The 22,564-nt window shown below is 28.8% G+C and overlaps 15 non-coding genes across 15 annotated transcripts; all 15 read right to left on the bottom strand.

The window, feature by feature from the left end:
* Positions 1-2,299: 2,299 nt before the first annotated feature.
* On the bottom strand, positions 2,300-2,371 carry TRNAC-GCA (transfer RNA cysteine (anticodon GCA)). The gene has a single exon. It is a non-coding gene; the product is annotated as a tRNA-Cys (tRNA).
* A 1,348-nt stretch (positions 2,372-3,719) lies between these two features.
* On the bottom strand, positions 3,720-3,791 carry TRNAC-GCA (transfer RNA cysteine (anticodon GCA)). Its single transcript has one exon. It is a non-coding gene; the product is annotated as a tRNA-Cys (tRNA).
* Positions 3,792-4,677: 886 nt separating this feature from the next.
* On the bottom strand, positions 4,678-4,749 carry TRNAC-GCA (transfer RNA cysteine (anticodon GCA)). Its single transcript has one exon. It is a non-coding gene; the product is annotated as a tRNA-Cys (tRNA).
* Positions 4,750-6,106: 1,357 nt separating this feature from the next.
* TRNAC-GCA (transfer RNA cysteine (anticodon GCA)) lies at positions 6,107-6,178 on the bottom strand. The gene has a single exon. It is a non-coding gene; the product is annotated as a tRNA-Cys (tRNA).
* Positions 6,179-7,536: 1,358 nt separating this feature from the next.
* Positions 7,537-7,608, bottom strand: TRNAC-GCA (transfer RNA cysteine (anticodon GCA)). Its single transcript has one exon. It is a non-coding gene; the product is annotated as a tRNA-Cys (tRNA).
* Positions 7,609-8,966: 1,358 nt separating this feature from the next.
* TRNAC-GCA (transfer RNA cysteine (anticodon GCA)) lies at positions 8,967-9,038 on the bottom strand. The gene has a single exon. It is a non-coding gene; the product is annotated as a tRNA-Cys (tRNA).
* Positions 9,039-10,393: 1,355 nt separating this feature from the next.
* On the bottom strand, positions 10,394-10,465 carry TRNAC-GCA (transfer RNA cysteine (anticodon GCA)). Its single transcript has one exon. It is a non-coding gene; the product is annotated as a tRNA-Cys (tRNA).
* A 1,831-nt stretch (positions 10,466-12,296) lies between these two features.
* On the bottom strand, positions 12,297-12,368 carry TRNAC-GCA (transfer RNA cysteine (anticodon GCA)). Its single transcript has one exon. It is a non-coding gene; the product is annotated as a tRNA-Cys (tRNA).
* A 1,355-nt stretch (positions 12,369-13,723) lies between these two features.
* Positions 13,724-13,795, bottom strand: TRNAC-GCA (transfer RNA cysteine (anticodon GCA)). Its single transcript has one exon. It is a non-coding gene; the product is annotated as a tRNA-Cys (tRNA).
* Positions 13,796-15,152: 1,357 nt separating this feature from the next.
* Positions 15,153-15,224, bottom strand: TRNAC-GCA (transfer RNA cysteine (anticodon GCA)). The gene has a single exon. It is a non-coding gene; the product is annotated as a tRNA-Cys (tRNA).
* A 1,355-nt stretch (positions 15,225-16,579) lies between these two features.
* On the bottom strand, positions 16,580-16,651 carry TRNAC-GCA (transfer RNA cysteine (anticodon GCA)). Its single transcript has one exon. It is a non-coding gene; the product is annotated as a tRNA-Cys (tRNA).
* Positions 16,652-18,481: 1,830 nt separating this feature from the next.
* Positions 18,482-18,553, bottom strand: TRNAC-GCA (transfer RNA cysteine (anticodon GCA)). Its single transcript has one exon. It is a non-coding gene; the product is annotated as a tRNA-Cys (tRNA).
* Positions 18,554-19,909: 1,356 nt separating this feature from the next.
* On the bottom strand, positions 19,910-19,981 carry TRNAC-GCA (transfer RNA cysteine (anticodon GCA)). The gene has a single exon. It is a non-coding gene; the product is annotated as a tRNA-Cys (tRNA).
* Positions 19,982-20,864: 883 nt separating this feature from the next.
* TRNAC-ACA (transfer RNA cysteine (anticodon ACA)) lies at positions 20,865-20,936 on the bottom strand. The gene has a single exon. It is a non-coding gene; the product is annotated as a tRNA-Cys (tRNA).
* Positions 20,937-22,313: 1,377 nt separating this feature from the next.
* On the bottom strand, positions 22,314-22,385 carry TRNAC-ACA (transfer RNA cysteine (anticodon ACA)). Its single transcript has one exon. It is a non-coding gene; the product is annotated as a tRNA-Cys (tRNA).
* Between the last annotated feature and the right edge of the window lie 179 nt (positions 22,386-22,564).

Raw genomic sequence — 22,564 nt, 5'->3', positions numbered from 1 at the left:
AAGCAATGCACCCTCTATTTTTTTTTTTTTTTTAATTACATTAAAGCTATAAGAACTTTACAAAGTTTTACATTGTGATTATTTTTTCTTTCCGATGCATTTTTCTTCTTTAAAAATCTTTAATGAATTCAAAAAGTACAGACAAATAATCAGGAATTTTTATTTTACAAGTCAATTCTTAGTTTTAGAGTCTTCCAAAGTGCTAAAAGTATCATCTTATAGATTTTTTACATTGACTTTTTACAGACAACGTTTTTCGACCTTTTGGCTGATTTTTTAAATAGATTTCATATGAAGAAAGCACATCAATATGCATTCAACGTTATATGCCTAAAATGCTTTAATGGATAAACAAGTAATAAAACTAGAATTATTTGGTTTAAAAACATTTATCTTCAGGGGTCACTTGGAGTTGAACCAAGGACCTCTTGATCTGCAGTCAAATGCTCTGCCACTGAGCTATACCCCCAAAACTTAAGTAATGCACACTCTTTTTTTTTTTTTTTAATTTACATTAAAGCTGTAAGAACTTTACAATGTTTTACATTGTGATTATTTTTTCTTTCCGATGCATTTTTCTTCTCTAAAAATCTTTAATGAATTCAAAAAGTACAGACAAATAATCAGGAATTTTTATTTTACAAGTCAATTCTTAGTTTTAGAGTCTTCCAAAGTGCTAAAAGTATCATCTTATAGATTTTTTACATTGACTTTTTACAGACAACGTTTTTCGACCTTTTGGCTGATTTTTTAAATAGATTTCATATGAAGAAAGCACATCAATATGCATTCAACGTTATATGCCTAAAATGTTTTAATGGATAAACAAGTAATAAAGCTAGAATTATTTGGTTTAAAAAGATTTATCTTCAGGGGGCACTCGGAGTTGAATCAAGGACCTCTTAATCTGCAGTCAAATGCTCTGCCACTGAGCTATACCCCCAAAACTTAAATAATGCACCCTTTTTTTTTTTTTTTTTTTAATTACATTAAAGCTATAAGAACTTTACAAAGTTTTGCATTGTGATTATTTTTTCTTTCCGATGCATTTTTCTTCTCTAAAAATCTTTAATGAATTCAAAAAGTACAGACAAATAATCAGGAATTTTTATTTTACAAGTCAATTCTTAGTTTTAGAGTCTTCCAAAGTGCTAAAAGTATCATCTTATAGATTTTTTACATTGACTTTTTCAGACAACGTTTTTCGACCTTTTGGCTGATTTTTTAAATAGATTTCATATGAAGAAAGCACATCAATATGCATTCAACGTTATATGCCTAAAATGTTTTAATGGATAAACAAGTAATAAAGCTAGAATTATTTGGTTTAAAAAGATTTATCTTCAGGGGGCACTCGGAGTTGAACCAAAGACCTCTTAATCTGCAGTCAAATGCTCTGCCACTGAGCTATACCCCCAAAACTTAAGTAATGCACCCTCTTTTTTTTTTTTTTTTTTTTTAAATTACATTAAAGCTATAAGAACTTTACAAAGTTTTACATTGTGATTATTTTTTCTTTCTGATGCATTTTTCTTCTCTAAAAATCTTTAATGAATTCAAAAAGTACAAACAAATAATCAGGATTTTTTATTTTACAAGTCAATTCTTAGTTTTAGAGTCTTCCAAAGTGCTAAAAGTATCATCTTATAGATTTTTTACATTGACTTTTTACAGACAACGTTTTTCGACCTTTTGGCTGATTTTTTAAATAGATTTCATATGAAGAAAGCACATCAATATGCATTCAACGTTATATGCCTAAAATGTTTTAATGGATAAACAAGTAATAAAGCTAGAATTATTTGGTTTAAAAAGATTTATCTTCAGGGGGCACTCGGAGTTGAACCAAAGACCTCTTAATCTGCAGTCAAATGCTCTGCCACTGAGCTATACCCCCAAAACTTAAGTAATGCACCCTCTATTTATTTTTTTTTTTTATTACATTAAAGCTATAAGAACTTAACAAAGTTTTACATTGTGATTATTCTTTCTTTCCGATGCATTTTTCTTCTCTAAAAATCTTTAATGAATTCAAAAAGGACAGACAAATAATCAGGAATTTTTATTTTACAAGTCAATTCTTAGTTTTAGAGTCTTCCAAAGTGCTAAAAGTATCATCTTATAGATTTTTTACATTGACTTTTTCAGACAACGTTTTTTGACCTTTTGGCTGATTTTTTAAATAGATTTCATATGAAGAAAGCACATCAATATGCATTCAACATTATATGCCTAAAATGCTTTAATGGATAAACAAGTAATAAAGCTAGAATTATTTCGTTTAAAAAGATTTATCTTCAGGGGGCACTCGGAGTTGAACCAAGGACCTCTTGATCTGCAGTCAAATGCTCTGCCACTGAGCTATACCCCCAAAACTTAAGCAATGCACACTCTTTTTTTTTTTTTTTAAATTACATTAAAGCTATAAGAACTTTACAAAGTTTTACATTGTGATTATTTTTTCTTTCCGATGCATTTTTCTTCTTTAAAAATCTTTAATGAATTCAAAAAGTACAGACAAATAATCAGGAATTTTTATTTTACAAGTCAATTCTTAGTTTTAGAGTCTTCCAAAGTGCTAAAAGTATCATCTTATAGATTTTTTACATTGACTTTTTACAGACAACGTTTTTCGACCTTTTGGCTGATTTTTTAAATAGATTTCATATGAAGAAAGCACATCAATATGCATTCAACGTTATATGCCTAAAATGCTTTAATGGATAAACAAGTAATAAAACTAGAATTATTTGGTTTAAAAAGATTTATCTTTAGGGGTCACTTGGAGTTGAACCAAGGACCTCTTGATCTGCAGTCAAATGCTCTGCCACTGAGCTATACCCCCAAAACTTAAGTAATGCACACCCTTTTTTTTTTTTTTAATTTACATTAAAGCTGTAAGAACTTTACAATGTTTTACATTGTGATTATTTTTTCTTTCCGATGCATTTTTCTTCTCTAAAAATCTTTAATGAATTCAAAAAGTACAGACAAATAATCAGGAATTTTTATTTTACAAGTCAATTCTTAGTTTTAGAGTCTTCCAAAGTGCTAAAAGTATCATCTTATAGATTTTTTACATTGACTTTTTACAGACAACGTTTTTCGACCTTTTGGCTGATTTTTTAAATAGATTTCATATGAAGAAAGCACATCAATATGCATTCAACGTTATATGCCTAAAATGTTTTAATGGATAAACAAGTAATAAAGCTAGAATTATTTGGTTTAAAAAGATTTATCTTCAGGGGGCACTCGGAGTTGAATCAAGAACCTCTTAATCTGCAGTCAAATGCTCTGCCACTGAGCTATACCCCCAAAACTTAAATAATGCACCCTTTTTTTTTTTTTTTTTTAATTACATTAAAGCTATAAGAACTTTACAAAGTTTTGCATTGTGATTATTTTTTCTTTCCGATGCATTTTTCTTCTCTAAAAATCTTTAATGAATTCAAAAAGTACAGACAAATAATCAGGAATTTTTATTTTACAAGTCAATTCTTAGTTTTAGAGTCTTCCAAAGTGCTAAAAGTATCATCTTATAGATTTTTTACATTGACTTTTTCAGACAACGTTTTTCGACCTTTTGGCTGATTTTTTAAATAGATTTCATATGAAGAAAGCACATCAATATGCATTCAACGTTATATGCCTAAAATGTTTTAATGGATAAACAAATAATAAAGCAAGAATTATTTGGTTTAAAAAGATTTATCTTCAGGGGGCACTCGGAGTTGAACCAAGGACCTCTTGATCTGCAGTCAAATGCTCTGCCACTGAGCTATACCCCCAAAACTTAATTAATGCACACTCTTTTTTTTTTTTTTTTTTTTTTTAATTTACATTAAAGCTATAAGAACTTTACAAAGTTTTACATTGTGATTATTTTTTCTTTCCGATGCATTTTTCTTCTCTAAAAATCTTTAATGAATTCAAAAAGTACAGACAAATAATCAGGAATTTTTATTTTACAAGTCAATTCTTAGTTTTAGAGTCTTCCAAAGTGCTAAAAGTATCATCTTATAGATTTTTTACATTGACTTTTTACAGACAACGTTTTTCGACCTTTTGGCTGATTTTTTAAATAGATTTCATATGAAGAAAGCACATCAATATGCATTCAACGTTATATGCCTAAAATGCTTTAATGGATAAACAAGTAATAAAGCTAGAATTATTTGGTTGAAAAAGATTTATCTTCAGGGGGCACCCGGAGTTGAACCAAGGACCTCTTGATTTGCAGTTAAATGTTCTGCCACTGAGCTATACCCCCAAAACTTAAGTAATGCACACTCTTTTTTTTTTTTTTTTTAATTTACATTAAAGCTATAAGAACTTTACAAAGTTTTACATTGTGATTATTTTTTCTTTCCGATGCATTTTTCTTCTCTAAAAATCTTTAATGAATTCAAAAAGTACAGACAAATAATCAGGAATTTTTATTTTACAAGTCAATTCTTAGTTTTAGAGTCTTCCAAAGTGCTAAAAGTATCATCTTATACATTTTTTACATTGACTTTTTACAGACAACGTTTTTCGACCTTTTGGCTGATTTTTTAAATAGATTTCATATGAAGAAAGCACATCAATATGCATTCAACGTTATATGCCTAAAATGTTTTAATGGATAAACAAGTAATAAAGCTAGAATTATTTGGTTTAAAAAGATTTATCTTCAGGGGGCACTCGGAGTTGAACCAAGGACCTCTTGATCTGCAGTCAAATGCTCTGCCACTGAGCTATACCCCCAAAACTTAAGTAATGCACACTCTTTTTTTTTTTTTTTTTTTAATTACATTAAAGCTATAAGAACTTTACAAAGTTTTACATTGTGATTATTTTTTCTTTCCGATGCATTTTTCTTCTCTAAAAATCTTTAATGAATTCAAAAAGTACAGACAAATAATCAGGAATTTTTATTTTACAAGTCAATTCTTAGTTTTAGAGTCTTCCAAAGTGCTAAAAGTATCATCTTATAGATTTTTTACATTGACTTTTTACAGACAACGTTTTTCGACCTTTTGGCTGATTTTTTAAATAGATTTCATATGAAGAAAGCACATCAATATGCATTTAGCGTTATATGCCTAAAATGCTTTAATGGATAAACAAGTAATAAAGCTAGAATTATTTGGTTTAAAAAGATTTATCTTCAGGGGGCACCCGGAGTTGAACCAAGGACCTCTTGATTTGCAGTCAAATGTTCTGCCACTGAGCTATACCCCCAAAACTTAAGTAATGCACACTCTTTTTTTTTTTTTTTTTAATTTACATTAAAGCTATAAGAACTTTACAAAGTTTTACATTGTGATTATTTTTTCTTTCCGATGCATTTTTCTTCTCTAAAAATCTTTAATGAATTCAAAAAGTACAGACAAATAATCAGGAATTTTTATTTTACAAGTCAATTCTTAGTTTTAGAGTCTTCCAAAGTGCTAAAAGTATCATCTTATAGATTTTTTACATTGACTTTTTACAGACAACGTTTTTCGACCTTTTGGCTGATTTTTTAAATAGATTTCATATGAAGAAAGCACATCAATATGCATTCAACGTTATATGCCTAAAATGCTTTAATGGATAAACAAGTAATAAAGCTAGAATTATTTGGTTGAAAAAGATTTATCTTCAGGGGGCACCCGGAGTTGAACCAAGGACCTCTTGATTTGCAGTCAAATGTTCTGCCACTGAGCTATACCCCCAAAACTTAAGTAATGCACACTCTTTTTTTTTTTTTTTTTAATTTACATTAAAGCTATAAGAACTTTACAAAGTTTTACATTGTGATTATTTTTTCTTTCCGATGCATTTTTCTTCTCTAAAAATCTTTAATGAATTCAAAAAGTACAGACAAATAATCAGGAATTTTTATTTTACAAGTCAATTCTTAGTTTTAGAGTCTTCCAAAGTGCTAAAAGTATCATCTTATACATTTTTTACATTGACTTTTTACAGACAACGTTTTTCGACCTTTTGGCTGATTTTTTAAATAGATTTCATATGAAGAAAGCACATCAATATGCATTCAACGTTATATGCCTAAAATGTTTTAATGGATAAACAAGTAATAAAGCTAGAATTATTTGGTTTAAAAAGATTTATCTTCAGGGGGCACTCGGAGTTGAACCAAGGACCTCTTGATCTGCAGTCAAATGCTCTGCCACTGAGCTATACCCCCAAAACTTAAGTAATGCACACTCTTTTTTTTTTTTTTTTTTTTAATTACATTAAAGCTATAAGAACTTTACAAAGTTTTACATTGTGATTATTTTTTCTTTCCGATGCATTTTTCTTCTCTAAAAATCTTTAATGAATTCAAAAAGTACAGACAAATAATCAGGAATTTTTATTTTACAAGTCAATTCTTAGTTTTAGAGTCTTCCAAAGTGCTAAAAGTATCATCTTATAGATTTTTTACATTGACTTTTTACAGACAACGTTTTTCGACCTTTTGGCTGATTTTTTAAATAGATTTCATATGAAGAAAGCACATCAATATGCATTTAGCGTTATATGCCTAAAATGCTTTAATGGATAAACAAGTAATAAAGCTAGAATTATTTGGTTTAAAAAGATTTATCTTCAGGGGGCACCCGGAGTTGAACCAAGGACCTCTTGATTTGCAGTCAAATGTTCTGCCACTGAGCTATACCCCCAAAACTTAAGTAATGCACACTCTTTTTTTTTTTTTTTTTAATTTACATTAAAGCTATAAGAACTTTACAAAGTTTTACATTGTGATTATTTTTTCTTTCCGATGCATTTTTCTTCTCTAAAAATCTTTAATGAATTCAAAAAGTACAGACAAATAATCAGGAATTTTTATTTTACAAGTCAATTCTTAGTTTTAGAGTCTTCCAAAGTGCTAAAAGTATCATCTTATAGATTTTTTACATTGACTTTTTACAGACAACGTTTTTCGACCTTTTGGCTGATTTTTTAAATAGATTTCATATGAAGAAAGCACATCAATATGCATTCAACGTTATATGCCTAAAATGCTTTAATGGATAAACAAGTAATAAAGCTAGAATTATTTGGTTGAAAAAGATTTATCTTCAGGGGGCACCCGGAGTTGAACCAAGGACCTCTTGATTTGCAGTCAAATGTTCTGCCACTGAGCTATACCCCCAAAACTTAAGTAATGCACACTCTTTTTTTTTTTTTTTTTAATTTACATTAAAGCTATAAGAACTTTACAAAGTTTTACATTGTGATTATTTTTTCTTTCCGATGCATTTTTCTTCTCTAAAAATCTTTAATGAATTCAAAAAGTACAGACAAATAATCAGGAATTTTTATTTTACAAGTCAATTCTTAGTTTTAGAGTCTTCCAAAGTGCTAAAAGTATCATCTTATACATTTTTTACATTGACTTTTTACAGACAACGTTTTTCGACCTTTTGGCTGATTTTTTAAATAGATTTCATATGAAGAAAGCACATCAATATGCATTCAACGTTATATGCCTAAAATGTTTTAATGGATAAACAAGTAATAAAGCTAGAATTATTTGGTTTAAAAAGATTTATCTTCAGGGGGCACTCGGAGTTGAACCAAGGACCTCTTGATCTGCAGTCAAATGCTCTGCCACTGAGCTATACCCCCAAAACTTAAGTAATGCACACTCTTTTTTTTTTTTTTTTTTTTAATTACATTAAAGCTATAAGAACTTTACAAAGTTTTACATTGTGATTATTTTTTCTTTCCGATGCATTTTTCTTCTCTAAAAATCTTTAATGAATTCAAAAAGTACAGACAAATAATCAGGAATTTTTATTTTACAAGTCAATTCTTAGTTTTAGAGTCTTCCAAAGTGCTAAAAGTATCATCTTATAGATTTTTTACATTGACTTTTTACAGACAACGTTTTTCGACCTTTTGGCTGATTTTTTAAATAGATTTCATATGAAGAAAGCACATCAATATGCATTTAGCGTTATATGCCTAAAATGCTTTAATGGATAAACAAGTAATAAAGCTAGAATTATTTGGTTTAAAAAGATTTATCTTCAGGGGGCACCCGGAGTTGAACCAAGGACCTCTTGATTTGCAGTCAAATGTTCTGCCACTGAGCTATACCCCCAAAACTTAAGTAATGCACACTCTTTTTTTTTTTTTTTTTAATTTACATTAAAGCTATAAGAACTTTACAAAGTTTTACATTGTGATTATTTTTTCTTTCCGATGCATTTTTCTTCTCTAAAAATCTTTAATGAATTCAAAAAGTACAGACAAATAATCAGGAATTTTTATTTTACAAGTCAATTCTTAGTTTTAGAGTCTTCCAAAGTGCTAAAAGTATCATCTTATACATTTTTTACATTGACTTTTTACAGACAACGTTTTTTGACCTTTTGGCTGATTTTTTAAATAGATTTCATATGAAGAAAGCACATCAATATGCATTGAACGTTATATGCCTAAAATATTTTAATGGATAAACAAGTAATAAAGCTAGAATTATTTGGTTTAAAAAGATTTATCTTCAGGGGGCACTCGGAGTTGAACCAAGGACCTCTTAATCTGCAGTCAAATGCTCTGCCACTGAGCAATACCCCCAAAACTTAAATAATGCACACTCTTTTTTTTTTTTTTTTTTTAATTACATTAAAGCTATAAGAACTTTACAAAGTTTTGCATTGTGAATATTTTTTCTTTCCGATGCATTTTTCTTCTCTAAAAATCTTTAATGAATTCAAAAAGTACAGACAAATAATCAGGAATTTTTATTTTACAAGTCAATTCTTAGTTTTAGAGTCTTCCAAAGTGCTAAGAGTATCATCTTATAGATTTTTTACATTGAATTTTTCAGACAACATTTTTCGACCTTTTGGCTGATTTTTTAAATAGATTTCATATGAAGAAAGCACATCAATATGCATTCAACGTTATATCCCTAAAATGTTTTAATGGATAAACAAGTAATAAAGCAAGAATTATTTGGTTTAAAAAGATTTATCTTCAGGGGGCACTCGGAGTTGAACCAAGGACCTCTTGATCTGCAGTCAAATGCTCTGCCACTGAGCTATACCCCCAAAACTTAAGTAATGCACACTCTTTTTTTTTTTTTTTTTTTTAATTTACATTAAAGCTATAAGAACTTTACAAAGTTTTACATTGTGATTATTTTTTCTTTCCGATGCATTTTTCTTCTCTAAAAATCTTTAATGAATTCAAAAAGTACAGACAAATAATCAGGAATTTTTATTTTACAAGTCAATTCTTAGTTTTAGAGTCTTCCAAAGTGCTAAAAGTATCATCTTATGGATTTTTTACATTGACTTTTTACAGACAACGTTTTTCGACCTTTTGGCTGATTTTTTAAATAGATTTCATATGAAGAAAGCACATCAATATGCATTCAACGTTATATGCCTAAAATGCTTTAATGGATAAACAAGTAATAAAGCTAGAATTATTTGGTTTAAAAAGATTTTTCTTCAGGGGGCACCCGGAGTTGAACCAAGGACCTCTTGATTTGCAGTCAAATGTTCTGCCACTGAGCTATACCCCCAAAACTTAAGTAATGCACACTCTTTTTTTTTTTTTTTTTAATTTACATTAAAGCTATAAGAACTTTACAAAGTTTTACATTGTGATTATTTTTTATTTCCGATGCATTTTTCTTCTCCAAAAATCTTTAATGAATTCAAAAAGTACAGACAAATAATCAGGAATTTTTATTTTACAAGTCAATTCTTAGTTTTAGAGTCTTCCAAATTGCTAAAAGTATCATCTTATACATTTTTTACATTGACTTTTTACAGACAACGTTTTTCGACCTTTTGGCTGATTTTTTAAATAGATTTCATATGAAGAAAGCACATCAATATGCATTGAACGTTATATGCCTAAAATATTTTAATGGATAAACAAGTAATAAAGCTAGAATTATTTGGTTTAAAAAGATTAATCTTCAGGGGGCACTCGGAGTTGAACCAAGAACCTCTTAATCTGCAGTCAAATGCTCTGCCACTGAGCAATACCCCCAAAACTTAAATAATGCACACTCTTTTTTTCTTTTTTTAATTACATTAAAGCTATAAGAACTTTACAAAGTTTTGCATTGTGATTATTTTTTCTTTCCGATGCATTTTTCTTCTCTAAAAATCTTTAATGAATTCAAAAAGTACAGACAAATAATCAGGAATTTTTATTTTACAAGTCAATTCTTAGTTTTAGAGTCTTCCAAAGTGCTAAGAGTATCATCTTATAGATTTTTTACATTGAATTTTTCAGACAACGTTTTTCGACCTTTTGGCTGATTTTTTAAATAGATTTCATATGAAGAAAGCACATCAATATGCATTCAACGTTATATGCCTAAAATGTTTTAATGGATAAACAAGTAATAAAGCAAGAATTATTTGGTTTAAAAAGATTTATCTTCAGGGGGCACTCGGAGTTGAACCAAGGACCTCTTGATCTGCAGTCAAATGCTCTGCCACTGAGCTATACCCCCAAAACTTAAGTAATGCACACTCTTTTTTTTTTTTTTTTTTTTAATTTACATTAAAGCTATAAGAACTTTACAAAGTTTTACATTGTGATTATTTTTTCTTTCCGATGCATTTTTCTTCTCTAAAAATCTTTAATGAATTCAAAAAGTACAGACAAATAATCAGGAATTTTTATTTTACAAGTCAATTCTTAGTTTTAGAGTCTTCCAAAGTGCTAAAAGTATCATCTTATAGATTTTTTACATTGACTTTTTACAGACAACGTTTTTCGACCTTTTGGCTGATTTTTTAAATAGATTTCATATGAAGAAAGCACATCAATATGCATTCAACGTTATATGCCTAAAATGCTTTAATGGATAAACAAGTAATAAAGCTAGAATTATTTGGTTTAAAAAGATTTTTCTTCAGGGGGCACCCGGAGTTGAACCAAGGACCTCTTGATTTGCAGTCAAATGTTCTGCCACTGAGCTATACCCCCAAAACTTAAGTAATGCACACTCTTTTTTTTTTTTTTTTTAATTTACATTAAAGCTATAAGAACTTTACAAAGTTTTACATTGTGATTATTTTTTCTTTCCGATGCATTTTTCTTCTCCAAAAATCTTTAATGAATTCAAAAAGTACAGACAAATAATCAGGAATTTTTATTTTACAAGTCAATTCTTAGTTTTAGAGTCTTCCAAAGTGCTAAAAGTATCATCTTATGGATTTTTTACATTGACTTTTTACAGACAACGTTTTTCGACCTTTTGGCTGATTTTTTAAATAGATTTCATATGAAGAAAGCACATCAATATGCATTCAACGTTATATGCCTAAAATGCTTTAATGGATAAACAAGTAATAAAGCTAGAATTATTTGGTTTAAAAAGATTTTTCTTCAGGGGGCACCCGGAGTTGAACCAAGGACCTCTTGATTTGCAGTCAAATGTTCTGCCACTGAGCTATACCCCCAAAACTTAAGTAATGCACACTCTTTTTTTTTTTTTTTTTAATTTACATTAAAGCTATAAGAACTTTACAAAGTTTTACATTGTGATTATTTTTTCTTTCCGATGCATTTTTCTTCTCCAAAAATCTTTAATGAATTCAAAAAGTACAGACAAATAATCAGGAATTTTTATTTTACAAGTCAATTCTTAGTTTTAGAGTCTTCCAAAGTGCTAAAAGTATCATCTTATACATTTTTTACATTGACTTTTTACAGACAACGTTTTTCGACCTTTTGGCTGATTTTTTAAATAGATTTCATATGAAGAAAGCACATCAATATGCATTGAACGTTATATGCCTAAAATATTTTAATGGATAAACAAGTAATAAAGCTAGAATTATTTGGTTCAAAAAGATTAATCTTCAGGGGGCACTCGGAGTTGAACCAAGGACCTCTTAATCTGCAGTCAAATGCTCTGCCACTGAGCAATACCCCCAAAACTTAAATAATGCACACTCTTTTTTTTTTTTTTTAATTACATTAAAGCTATAAGAACTTTACAAAGTTTTACATTGTGATTATTTTTTCTTTCCGATGCATTTTTCTTCTCTAAAAATCTTTAATGAATTCAAAAAGTACAGACAAATAATCAGGAATTTTTATTTTACAAGTCAATTCTTAGTTTTAGAGTCTTCCAAAGTGCTAAGAGTATCATCTTATAGATTTTTTACATTGAATTTTTCAGACAACGTTTTTCGACCTTTTGGCTGATTTTTTAAATAGATTTCATATGAAGAAAGCAAATCAATATGCATTCAACGTTATATGCCTAAAATGTTTTAATGGATAAACAAATAATAAAGCAAGAATTATTTGGTTTAAAAAGATTTATCTTCAGGGGGCACTCGGAGTTGAACCAAGGACCTCTTGATCTGCAGTCAAATGCTCTGCCACTGAGCTATACCCCCAAAACTTAATTAATGCACACTCTTTTTTTTTTTTTTTTTTTTAATTTACATTAAAGCTATAAGAACTTTACAAAGTTTTACATTGTGATTATTTTTTCTTTCCGATGCATTTTTCTTCTCTAAAAATCTTTAATGAATTCAAAAAGTACAGGCAAATAATCAGGAATTTTTATTTTACAAGTCAATTCTTAGTTTTAGAGTCTTCCAAAGTGCTAAAAGTATCATCTTATAGATTTTTTACATTGACTTTTTACAGACAACGTTTTTCGACCTTTTGGCTGATTTTTTAAATAGATTTCATATGAAGAAAGCACATCAATATGCATTCAACGTTATATGCCTAAAATGCTTTAATGGATAAACAAGTAATAAAGCTAGAATTATTTGGTTTAAAAAGATTTATCTTCAGTGGGCACCCGGAGTTGAACCAAGGACCTCTTGATTTGCAGTCAAATGTTCTGCCACTGAGCTATACCCCCAAAACTTAAGTAATGCACACTCTTTTTTTTTTTTTTTTTAATTTACATTAAAGCTATAAGAACTTTACAAAGTTTTACATTGTGATTATTTTTTCTTTCCGATGCATTTTTCTTCTCTAAAAATCTTTAATGAATTCAAAAAGTACAGACAAATAATCAGGAATTTTTATTTTACAAGTCAATTCTTAGTTTTAGAGTCTTCCAAAGTGCTAAAAGTATCATCTTATACATTTTTTACATTGACTTTTTACAGACAACGTTTTTCGACCTTTTGGCTGATTTTTTAAATAGATTTCATATGAAGAAAGCACATCAATATGCATTGAACGTTATATGCCTAAAATATTTTAATGGATAAACAAGTAATAAAGCTAGAATTATTTGGTTTAAAAAGATTTATCTTCAGGGGGCACTCGGAGTTGAACCAAGGACCTCTTGATCTGCAGTCAAATGCTCTGCCACTGAGCAATACCCCCAAAACTTAAATAATGCACACTCTTTTTTTTTTTTTTTTAATTACATTAAAGCTATAAGAACTTTACAAAGTTTTGCATTGTGATTATTTTTTCTTTCCGATGCATTTTTCTTCTCTAAAAATCTTTAATGAATTCAAAAAGTACAGACAAATAATCAGGAATTTTTATTTTACAAGTCAATTCTTAGTTTTAGAGTCTTCCAAAGTGCTAAGAGTATCATCTTATAGATTTTTTACATTGAATTTTTCAGACAACGTTTTTCGACCTTTTGGCTGATTTTTTAAATAGATTTCATATGAAGAAAGCACATCAATATGCATTCAACGTTATATGCCTAAAATGTTTTAATGGATAAACAAGTAATAAAGCAAGAATTATTTGGTTTAAAAAGATTTATCTTCAGGGGCACTCGGAGTTGAACCAAGGACCTCTTGATCTGCAGTCAAATGCTCTGCCACTGAGCTATACCCCCAAAACTTAAGTAATGCACACTCTTTTTTTTTTTTTTTTTTTTAATTACATTAAAGCTATAAGAACTTTACAAAGTTTTACATTGTGATTATTTTTTCTTTCCGATGCATTTTTCTTCTCTAAAAATCTTTAATGAATTCAAAAAGTACAGACAAATAATCAGGAATTTTTATTTTACAAGTCAATTCTTAGTTTTAGAGTCTTCCAAAGTGCTAAAAGTATCATCTTATAGATTTTTTACATTGACTTTTTACAGACAACGTTTTTCGACCTTTTGGCTGATTTTTTAAATAGATTTCATATGAAGAAAGCACATCAATATGCATTTAGCGTTATATGCCTAAAATGCTTTAATGGATAAACAAGTAATAAAGCTAGAATTATTTGGTTTAAAAAGATTTATCTTCAGGGGGCACCCGGAGTTGAACCAAGGACCTCTTGATTTGCAGTCAAATGTTCTGCCACTGAGCTATACCCCCAAAACTTAAGTAATGCACACTCTTTTTTTTTTTTTTTTAATTTACATTAAAGCTATAAGAACTTTACAAAGTTTTACATTGTGATTATTTTTTCTTTCCGATGCATTTTTCTTCTCTAAAAATCTTTAATGAATTCAAAAAGTACAGACAAATAATCAGGAATTTTTATTTTACAAGTCAATTCTTAGTTTTAGAGTCTTCCAAAGTGCTAAAAGTATCATCTTATACATTTTTTACATTGACTTTTTACAGACAACGTTTTTTGACCTTTTGGCTGATTTTTTAAATAGATTTCATATGAAGAAAGCACATCAATATGCATTGAACGTTATATGCCTAAAATATTTTAATGGATAAACAAGTAATAAAGCTAGAATTATTTGGTTTAAAAAGATTTATCTTCAGGGGGCACTCGGAGTTGAACCAAGGACCTCTTAATCTGCAGTCAAATGCTCTGCCACTGAGCAATACCCCCAAAACTTAAATAATGCACACTCTTTTTTTTTTTTTTTTTTTAATTACATTAAAGCTATAAGAACTTTACAAAGTTTTGCATTGTGAATATTTTTTCTTTCCGATGCATTTTTCTTCTCTAAAAATCTTTAATGAATTCAAAAAGTACAGACAAATAATCAGGAATTTTTATTTTACAAGTCAATTCTTAGTTTTAGAGTCTTCCAAAGTGCTAAGAGTATCATCTTATAGATTTTTTACATTGAATTTTTCAGACAACATTTTTCGACCTTTTGGCTGATTTTTTAAATAGATTTCATATGAAGAAAGCACATCAATATGCATTCAACGTTATATCCCTAAAATGTTTTAATGGATAAACAAGTAATAAAGCAAGAATTATTTGGTTTAAAAAGATTTATCTTCAGGGGGCACTCGGAGTTGAACCAAGGACCTCTTGATCTGCAGTCAAATGCTCTGCCACTGAGCTATACCCCCAAAACTTAAGTAATGCACACTCTTTTTTTTTTTTTTTTTTTTAATTTACATTAAAGCTATAAGAACTTTACAAAGTTTTACATTGTGATTATTTTTTCTTTCCGATGCATTTTTCTTCTCTAAAAATCTTTAATGAATTCAAAAAGTACAGACAAATAATCAGGAATTTTTATTTTACAAGTCAATTCTTAGTTTTAGAGTCTTCCAAAGTGCTAAAAGTATCATCTTATGGATTTTTTACATTGACTTTTTACAGACAACGTTTTTCGACCTTTTGGCTGATTTTTTAAATAGATTTCATATGAAGAAAGCACATCAATATGCATTCAACGTTATATGCCTAAAATGCTTTAATGGATAAACAAGTAATAAAGCTAGAATTATTTGGTTTAAAAAGATTTTTCTTCAGGGGGCACCCGGAGTTGAACCAAGGACCTCTTGATTTGCAGTCAAATGTTCTGCCACTGAGCTATACCCCCAAAACTTAAGTAATGCACACTCTTTTTTTTTTTTTTTTTAATTTACATTAAAGCTATAAGAACTTTACAAAGTTTTACATTGTGATTATTTTTTATTTCCGATGCATTTTTCTTCTCCAAAAATCTTTAATGAATTCAAAAAGTACAGACAAATAATCAGGAATTTTTATTTTACAAGTCAATTCTTAGTTTTAGAGTCTTCCAAATTGCTAAAAGTATCATCTTATACATTTTTTACATTGACTTTTTACAGACAACGTTTTTCGACCTTTTGGCTGATTTTTTAAATAGATTTCATATGAAGAAAGCACATCAATATGCATTGAACGTTATATGCCTAAAATATTTTAATGGATAAACAAGTAATAAAGCTAGAATTATTTGGTTTAAAAAGATTAATCTTCAGGGGGCACTCGGAGTTGAACCAAGGACCTCTTAATCTGCAGTCAAATGCTCTGCCACTGAGCAATACCCCCAAAACTTAAATAATGCACACTCTTTTTTTCTTTTTTTAATTACATTAAAGCTATAAGAACTTTACAAAGTTTTGCATTGTGATTATTTTTTCTTTCCGATGCATTTTTCTTCTCTAAAAATCTTTAATGAATTCAAAAAGTACAGACAAATAATCAGGAATTTTTATTTTACAAGTCAATTCTTAGTTTTAGAGTCTTCCAAAGTGCTAAGAGTATCATCTTATAGATTTTTTACATTGAATTTTTCAGACAACGTTTTTCGACCTTTTGGCTGATTTTTTAAATAGATTTCATATGAAGAAAGCACATCAATATGCATTCAACGTTATATGCCTAAAATGTTTTAATGGATAAACAAGTAATAAAGCAAGAATTATTTGGTTTAAAAAGATTTATCTTCAGGGGGCACTCGGAGTTGAACCAAGGACCTCTTGATCTGCAGTCAAATGCTCTGCCACTGAGCTATACCCCCAAAACTTAAGTAATGCACACTCTTTTTTTTTTTTTTTTTTTTAATTTACATTAAAGCTATAAGAACTTTACAAAGTTTTACATTGTGATTATTTTTTCTTTCCGATGCATTTTTCTTCTCTAAAAATCTTTAATGAATTCAAAAAGTACAGACAAATAATCAGGAATTTTTATTTTACAAGTCAATTCTTAGTTTTAGAGTCTTCCAAAGTGCTAAAAGTATCATCTTATAGATTTTTTACATTGACTTTTTACAGACAACGTTTTTCGACCTTTTGGCTGATTTTTTAAATAGATTTCATATGAAGAAAGCACATCAATATGCATTCAACGTTATATGCCTAAAATGCTTTAATGGATAAACAAGTAATAAAGCTAGAATTATTTGGTTTAAAAAGATTTTTCTTCAGGGGGCACCCGGAGTTGAACCAAGGACCTCTTGATTTGCAGTCAAATGTTCTGCCACTGAGCTATACCCCCAAAACTTAAGTAATGCACACTCTTTTTTTTTTTTTTTTAATTTACATTAAAGCTATAAGAACTTTACAAAGTTTTACATTGTGATTATTTTTTCTTTCCGATGCATTTTTCTTCTCCAAAAATCTTTAATGAATTCAAAAAGTACAGACAAATAATCAGGAATTTTTATTTTACAAGTCAATTCTTAGTTTTAGAGTCTTCCAAAGTGCTAAAAGTATCATCTTATGGATTTTTTACATTGACTTTTTACAGACAACGTTTTTCGACCTTTTGGCTGATTTTTTAAATAGATTTCATATGAAGAAAGCACATCAATATGCATTCAACGTTATATGCCTAAAATGCTTTAATGGATAAACAAGTAATAAAGCTAGAATTATTTGGTTTAAAAAGATTTTTCTTCAGGGGGCACCCGGAGTTGAACCAAGGACCTCTTGATTTGCAGTCAAATGTTCTGCCACTGAGCTATACCCCCAAAACTTAAGTAATGCACACTCTTTTTTTTTTTTTTTTTAATTTACATTAAAGCTATAAGAACTTTACAAAGTTTTACATTGTGATTATTTTTTCTTTCCGATGCATTTTTCTTCTCCAAAAATCTTTAATGAATTCAAAAAGTACAGACAAATAATCAGGAATTTTTATTTTACAAGTCAATTCTTAGTTTTAGAGTCTTCCAAAGTGCTAAAAGTATCATCTTATACATTTTTTACATTGACTTTTTACAGACAACGTTTTTCGACCTTTTGGCTGATTTTTTAAATAGATTTCATATGAAGAAAGCACATCAATATGCATTGAACGTTATATGCCTAAAATATTTTAATGGATAAACAAGTAATAAAGCTAGAATTATTTGGTTCAAAAAGATTAATCTTCAGGGGGCACTCGGAGTTGAACCAAGGACCTCTTAATCTGCAGTCAAATGCTCTGCCACTGAGCAATACCCCCAAAACTTAAATAATGCACACTCTTTTTTTTTTTTTTTAATTACATTAAAGCTATAAGAACTTTACAAAGTTTTGCATTGTGATTATTTTTTCTTTCCGATGCATTTTTCTTCTCTAAAAATCTTTAATGAATTCAAAAAGTACAGACAAATAATCAGGAATTTTTATTTTACAAGTCAATTCTTAGTTTTAGAGTCTTCCAAAGTGCTAAGAGTATCATCTTATAGATTTTTTACATTGAATTTTTCAGACAACGTTTTTCGACCTTTTGGCTGATTTTTTAAATAGATTTCATATGAAGAAAGCAAATCAATATGCATTCAACGTTATATGCCTAAAATGTTTTAATGGATAAACAAATAATAAAGCAAGAATTATTTGGTTTAAAAAGATTTATCTTCAGGGGGCACTCGGAGTTGAACCAAGGACCTCTTGATCTGCAGTCAAATGCTCTGCCACTGAGCTATACCCCCAAAACTTAATTAATGCACACTCTTTTTTTTTTTTTTTTTTTTAATTTACATTAAAGCTATAAGAACTTTACAAAGTTTTACATTGTGATTATTTTTTCTTTCCGATGCATTTTTCTTCTCTAAAAATCTTTAATGAATTCAAAAAGTACAGGCAAATAATCAGGAATTTTTATTTTACAAGTCAATTCTTAGTTTTAGAGTCTTCCAAAGTGCTAAAAGTATCATCTTATAGATTTTTTACATTGACTTTTTACAGACAACGTTTTTCGACCTTTTGGCTGATTTTTTAAATAGATTTCATATGAAGAAAGCACATCAATATGCATTCAACGTTATATGCCTAAAATGCTTTAATGGATAAACAAGTAATAAAGCTAGAATTATTTGGTTTAAAAAGATTTATCTTCAGTGGGCACCCGGAGTTGAACCAAGGACCTCTTGATTTGCAGTCAAATGTTCTGCCACTGAGCTATACCCCCAAAACTTAAGTAATGCACACTCTTTTTTTTTTTTTTTTTAATTTACATTAAAGCTATAAGAACTTTACAAAGTTTTACATTGTGATTATTTTTTCTTTCCGATGCATTTTTCTTCTCTAAAAATCTTTAATGAATTCAAAAAGTACAGACAAATAATCAGGAATTTTTATTTTACAAGTCAATTCTTAGTTTTAGAGTCTTCCAAAGTGCTAAAAGTATCATCTTATACATTTTTTACATTGACTTTTTACAGACAACGTTTTTCGACCTTTTGGCTGATTTTTTAAATAGATTTCATATGAAGAAAGCACATCAATATGCATTGAACGTTATATGCCTAAAATATTTTAATGGATAAACAAGTAATAAAGCTAGAATTATTTGGTTTAAAAAGATTTATCTTCAGGGGGCACTCGGAGTTGAACCAAGGACCTCTTAATCTGCAGTCAAATGCTCTGCCACTGAGCAATACCCCCAAAACTTAAATAATGCACACTCTTTTTTTTTTTTTTTTAATTACATTAAAGCTATAAGAACTTTACAAAGTTTTGCATTGTGATTATTTTTTCTTTCCGATGCATTTTTCTTCTCTAAAAATCTTTAATGAATTCAAAAAGTACAGACAAATAATCAGGAATTTTTATTTTACAAGTCAATTCTTAGTTTTAGAGTCTTCCAAAGTGCTAAGAGTATCATCTTATAGATTTTTTACATTGAATTTTTCAGACAACGTTTTTCGACCTTTTGGCTGATTTTTTAAATAGATTTCATATGAAGAAAGCACATCAATATGCATTCAACGTTATATGCCTAAAATGTTTTAATGGATAAACAAGTAAAAAAGCAAGAATTATTTGGTTTAAAAAGATTTATCTTCAGGGGGCACTCGGAGTTGAACCAAGGACCTCTTGATCTGCAGTCAAATGCTCTGCCACTGAGCTATACCCCCAAAACTTAAGTAATGCACACTCTTTTTTTTTTTTTTTTTTTTAATTTACATTAAAGCTATAAGAACTTTACAAAGTTTTACATTGTGATTATTTTTTCTTTCCGATGCATTTTTCTTCTCTAAAAATCTTTAATGAATTCAAAAAGTACAGACAAATAATCAGGAATTTTTATTTTACAAGTCAATTCTTAGTTTTAGAGTCTTCCAAAGTGCTAAAAGTATCATCTTATAGATTTTTTACATTGACTTTTTACAGACAACGTTTTTCGACCTTTTGGCTGATTTTTTAAATAGATTTCATATGAAGAAAGCACATCAATATGCATTCAACGTTATATGCCTAAAATGCTTTAATGGATAAACAAGTAATAAAGCTAGAATTATTTGGTTTAAAAAGATTTTTCTTCAGGGGGCACCCGGAGTTGAACCAAGGACCTCTTGATTTGCAGTCAAATGTTCTGCCACTGAGCTATACCCCCAAAACTTAAGTAATGCACACTCTTTTTTTTTTTTTTTTTAATTTACATTAAAGCTATAAGAACTTTACAAAGTATTACATTGTGATTATTTTTTCTTTCCGATGCATTTTTCTTCTCCAAAAATCTTTAATGAATTCAAAAAGTACAGACAAATAATCAGGAATTTTTATTTTACAAGTCAATTCTTAGTTTTAGAGTCTTCCAAAGTGCTAAAAGTATCATCTTATACATTTTTTACATTGACTTTTTACAGACAACGTTTTTCGACCTTTTGGCTGATTTTTTAAATAGATTTCATATGAAGAAAGCACATCAATATGCATTCAACGTTATATGCCTAAAATGTTTTAATGGATAAACAAGTAATAAAGCTAGAATTATTTGGTTTAAAAAGATTTATCTTCAGGGGGCACTCGGAGTTGAACCAAGGACCTCTTGATCTGTAGTCAAATGCTCTGCCACTGAGCTATACCCCCAAAACTTAAGTAATGCACACTCATTTTTTTTTTTTTTTTTTTTAATTTACATTAAAGCTATAAGAACTTTACAAAGTTTTAAATTGTGATTATTTTTTCTTTGCGATGCATTTTTCTTCTCTAAAAATCTTTAATGAATTCAAAAAGTACAGACAAATAATCAGGAATTTTTATTTTACAAGTCAATTCTTAGTTTTAGAGTCTTCCAAAGTGCTAAAAGTATCATCTTATAGATTTTTTACATTGACTTTTTACAGACAACGTTTTTCGACCTTTTGGCTGATTTTTTAAATAGATTTCATATGAAGAAAGCACATCAATATGCGTTCAGCGTTATATGCCTAAAATGCTTTAATGGATAAACAAGTAATAAAGCTAGAATTATTTGGTTTAAAAAGATTTATCTTCAGGGTGCACCCAGAGTTGAACCAAGGACCTCTTGATTTGCAGTCAAATGTTCTGCCACTGAGCTATACCCCCAAAACTTAAGTAATGCACACTCTTTTTTTTTTTTTTTTTTAATTTACATTAAAGCTATAAGAACTTTACCAAGTTTTACATTGTGATTATTTTTTCTTTCCGATGCATTTTTCTTCTCTAAAAATCTTTAATGAATTCAAAAAGGACAGACAAATAATCAGGAATTTTTATTTTACAAGTCAATTCTTAGTTTTAGAGTCTTCCAAAGTGCTAAAAGTATCATCTTATAGATTTTTTACATTGACTTTTTCAGACAACGTTTTTTGACCTTTTGGCTGATTTTTTAAATAGATTTCATATGAAGAAAGCACATCAATATGCATTCAACATTATATGCATTCAACATTATATGCCTAAAATGCTTTAATGGATAAACAAGTAATAAAGCTAGAATTATTTGGTTTAAAAAGATTTATCTTCAGGGGCACTCGGAGTTGAACCAAGGACCTCTTGATTTGCAGTCAAATGCTCTGCCACTGAGCTATACCCCAAAACTTAATTAATGCACACTCTTTTTTTTTTTTTTTTTTTTAATTTACATTAAAGCTATAAGAACTTTACAAAGTTTTACATTGTGATTATTTTTTCTTTCCGATGCATTTTTCTTCTCTAAAAATCTTTAATGAATTCAAAAAGTACAGACAAATAATCAGGAATTTTTATTTTACAAGTCAATTCTTAGTTTTAGAGTCTTCCAAAGTGCTAAAAGTATCATCTTATACATTTTTTACATTGACTTTTTACAGACAACGTTTTTCGACCTTTTGGCTGATTTTTTAAATAGATTTCATATGAAGAAAGCACATCAATATGCATTCAACGTTATATGCCTAAAATGTTTTAATGGATAAACAAGTAATAAAGCTAGAATTATTTGGTTTAAAAAGATTTATCTTCAGGGGGCACTCGGAGTTGAACCAAGGACCTCTTGATCTGTAGTCAAATGCTCTGCCACTGAGCTATACCCCCAAAACTTAAGTAATGCACACTCATTTTTTTTTTTTTTTTTTTTAATTTACATTAAAGCTATAAGAACTTTACAAAGTTTTACATTGTGATTATTTTTTCTTTCCGATGCATTTTTCTTCTCTAAAAATCTTTAATGAATTCAAAAAGTACAGACAAATAATCAGGAATTTTTATTTTAC

Source organism: Phyllobates terribilis, unplaced genomic scaffold (genome assembly GCF_046119375.1).
Source record: "Phyllobates terribilis strain yellow unplaced genomic scaffold, ASM4611937v1 Scaffold_1__5_contigs__length_1240528914, whole genome shotgun sequence".
Classification (NCBI taxonomy): domain Eukaryota; kingdom Metazoa; phylum Chordata; class Amphibia; order Anura; family Dendrobatidae; genus Phyllobates; species Phyllobates terribilis.
The sequence above is the reverse complement of the archived record's forward strand: the minus strand, read 5'-3'. Positions and strand labels throughout refer to the sequence as shown.